General features: G+C 38.9%; 1 long non-coding RNA gene across 1 annotated transcript; it reads right to left on the bottom strand.

The window, feature by feature from the left end:
* Positions 1 to 483: 483 nt before the first annotated feature.
* LOC127334042 (uncharacterized) lies at positions 484 to 2450 on the bottom strand. The gene is made up of 2 exons (XR_007871881.1): positions 2235 to 2450; positions 484 to 806 (listed from the first exon to the last, which is right to left on the bottom strand). It is a non-coding gene; the product is annotated as an uncharacterized lncRNA (long non-coding RNA).
* Between the last annotated feature and the right edge of the window lie 1541 nt (positions 2451 to 3991).

Raw genomic sequence — 3991 nt, forward strand, 5'->3', positions numbered from 1 at the left:
GTTACAGAGTCCGGGACGGTTTCTAACTCATCCCGCCAGATTACAAATAACACTTCCTATTACAACTCTAACTTTCCTTAATATATCTTGGGCTCCTGAATCTTCTTATTCTTCGGGTAGTGGGCCTTCAGTAAACCCCGAGTACTATCTTCGGCAGGCCCATTTGGGATGCCTATGTCAAATAGTTTTCAGGGTTCTGCTTTAGTGGTTTGTGCTCTCTAAAACTCACCGGTGATTAAAACACAAAGATTGGTGAGATTTGCTGGTACCCCTTTGAGTTATGTGGTTTTAGCTAGTTTTAGGCGGACCACTCTAGTCTTCATGGCCACTTAGATAAATAATGTTTTTATTGATACTCCGGGTGCACAATAAAATGGGATTTGCTAGTGCTCAGTTAAGTCTTACACCATTTAATTTGCATCGTGATTCGTGCTAGTCATGAAATTATAACTCATGTTGCAACTGAAATTTAATAACAGCATCTGACTAAGAACGAATTTAGTTCTCATTCGATAGAGAAATAGTCACACCCCAACAAAATAGCATATGCATTCCTTTAAATAGGACAAATAGGTCCCTAAATTGGATATACCACACTGCAATTAGAGGCGTCGAAGGATATTTCTATCTGATACATGCGAGCGCTGGTAGCCAGGAGTACTATATTCGTATACTTAGTCATGGAGCTGCACCATGATGGTCACAACCATAAATAGGAATACATCTGCGTCCAGTATAAGGCTCGCCGTGTACCTCTCCAGCGGCAGTAGGTCTTCCGAGTCCAAACGGTGAAAGTCCTCTAGTACCTGCGTCATATGTGGTGAAATTGCTTATATTTGATTATTTGCCTAAACTTCAACGTAAAATAAACCAAACCTTTTCTTTTCAAATCTGACTATTTTTGTATGACGTCATTGAATAAAGCGTTAAAGTTTCAGAAAAGAGTTATTTTTGTTTTCACTAAACAATAAACATGGTTTCACAGTTAAAATATTGCACCTATCCGTGTGTGGTTATACTTTGATCCAAGTCAATCTATCCATGAACAAATGGTAGTTTGATCTCAACACCATTCCAAACTGGGATAATTCGTAATCAATCAGAGGTAGTTTGCAACCAAGAAAACAAAAGCGGGAGAAAGCATGCACACAACTTTAGTGCTTCCTCCAACCGATAGCAGGCGTCGTTAAATTAGTAGGTGGTCACCGCTTCGCTTGCACAATGGTATTCTACTGTACATCCTTGCACGGAGATAGCCATCAAAACATAGATGACCATGAAAGCCACCAAGAGCAGCTTGTGGAAAGTCAAAGCCGCTTCCATATGGTCCACGCGTCAAATTCACCAAACAGTTCTTCCATATAATTCCACTCATCAAAATTCAACATGGACCACAAGAGCATCGGGCGTTGAATCGGGATGGAAATGGGTCGGGTCAACCCACCGGGTCAGCGGGCCAACCCAAAAAAACAACAGAGCTACTGGGTCGTGTGGGTCGGCCTCATATGAGAATTGGGACAATAGAGCCGGCACCACAGACCCATTGGGTCAGACCCGACCTGGATTTTGTTTTTTTTTACCTAGACTTCGTTAGTACACCTCTACTAGCTCTAATTGATTTGTTCCGTTACCTAGCTAGTATCGGCAAATAGTATTGATTAACATTAGACCGATGAAGCCGAACCATCAAGGCTTAGCACACCAATTAGTTCTGAGCTAGCTTAGTCTGCCAATTAGCCATCGGTTCTAGCTTCGTACGCATATTTGGATCAATTAGGTTGATCAGTCTTAGTAACGTAGATGCGGGAAAAGAGCTCTGCAATCATATTATCATTCTTCTTACTTACGTATACAACTATATAATATAATCAACATGTTTTAGGCCAAAAAAGATAAGCTTTGGATCAACCCGCAATACCTATTAGGCTACCAAGGCCACAGACATTTTTTTTAAATAGGTTGGCCCTAGCCTCTCAAATCGGCCTTGAGACCGATAGAACCAGGTCTACGGACAGGTCTGGATGGGCCCATTCCCATCCCGAGTTTGACTCACATCAACGCTGCGAGTAATACTTTAGTTTTGCTTTAAGTTTTTTCTTCTAACTTTAGGGGCAAAGTTGGCACGTCGGCAGTTAGTGGGTATTTTGCAATGGTAGGAAAATAGTTATTGAAAATTTGAAATGAAATGCAGTAATAACTGAATTAATCAAGCAAACGAAAGGAGTGTACCCTACCTCCTTGCACAGAGACGGCCTGGAAAGCAGCGATGAGCATGAAGACCATCTGGAGCAGCGCGCGCAAAGAGAGAGCATTTCGCTGCGTCCTCATGTCTGAATCTTCGATCTGATCTCCCTTCTCACTTGCTATGCTGCTGCTGTACTACGGGCTGTGTACCTTTGTGTTGTGGTTAAGCTGCTTTTATAGAGGCCATGAGTAAACGAGAGGTGCAGCTTCCGTGCCATCCAACACCAAGGGATAGGGCGTTGACGTGAGTCAACTGCATGCCGTGACCCTTCTATTGGCCTCTTTCCGGAATTTTGGTGCGAAGTTGGAACGTTGCTAGTTAGTCGTCAATTTTTTCAGTCCACGATTTGCTAGTTTGCTGGGATATTTTATATTTACAATATTTTTCTCTGATTCTCTATTATTTACCACGTGATCACCACAAGTTAGCTGAAATATTTTATAATTTAACAAACTTTTTTTAAATTATCTATTATTTTCCACATGACCATTACATGTCAGTGACGAGAAAATGATAATCATGTAGCAAATAATAGAGATGTAAAGAAAAATGTAGTAATTATAAAATGCCCGTGCCATTTCTTTCGGGACATGCTGATAAGCCACTAGACACAAACAAAATCAGGATCGAGCTGTGATTGCCGTTTCTGGTATCAGCATTCAGCATTATGGTTGATAGACTAACTTCAGTACGCACCATAATGGCATCACCGAGACAAGCAGGGTTAAAATCAGTTACACGCAGAAATTAAAACTACTCCTTCCATTCACTGATATAATATAAGATATTTTAGCTTTTTGTAGTTCATCTATTTTGGTATGTATTTAGTCTACTTTTAGTATGAAGATTCACTCATTACAATATGTATCTAGTTCACTTTAAAATATGTAAAACATGTTATATTTCCGAATGAAGGGAGTACTAGCTAAATGTCAGTGTGTAGCAACCGAATACCGAAATTGCATTTAAACCTAGAATTGATCAAAGGGTATCTGCTTCAAGAACCGGCATATAGATGATACCCGTGCATAGTTTTAATACTCATTTTCCTCGCGGTGCGCCTTATTCTAGTAGGTACACCATCTAATGTTTAACATAGCATGCTAAAATAAATAGCGGCAGCTTTCCCCAAACTGTGTATACATCGTGTTAGTAGGTGCTATATTTTAAAAGTGTTTTACAAAATATTATATATAGCTTAAAATATAGGATTTTAATCCAAAAGTGATAGATTTATGGGTAACACTCATGCAGATGTGCACCTCATATCTAGAAGTTTTAATTACACCTCGTTTTGAATTAAATTAACTTGAGTATGTTGGACAAGTATAGAACTTTTCAACAAAATAAAACTTGCAACAAAGGAAAGATCCATAGAGGATTGCGCTTTTTCTCGTTGGGAGCATTTACATACTGCTATTTACTTCCAGTACCTTATTTTATTGCAAAATATACACTCAAAACAGGCGGTTTTTGAGTTGAAATTTTGCAAAACTCGTTTTTTTTCAAAAATTCGAAAATGACACCTATAGTAGTGGACAGTGCAAAGATTTCAAAACCTCCAAATCTATGAGATTTTTTCATTTTGTGCAGCTCCGAATATAAGTTATTTCAAGTTGAAATTTTGCACATACGTGGATCCCAACATTACTTACATCAAGATTTTTTCTCAGATTTTTTTAAAACTTGAAAGTATCATTTTCGAATTTTTGAATAAAATGTGCTATGTGTAGCTTGAGCTACAAA

The sequence above is a fragment of the Lolium perenne genome, chromosome 2, assembly GCF_019359855.2.
Source record: "Lolium perenne isolate Kyuss_39 chromosome 2, Kyuss_2.0, whole genome shotgun sequence".
Classification (NCBI taxonomy): Eukaryota; Viridiplantae; Streptophyta; class Magnoliopsida; order Poales; family Poaceae; genus Lolium; species Lolium perenne.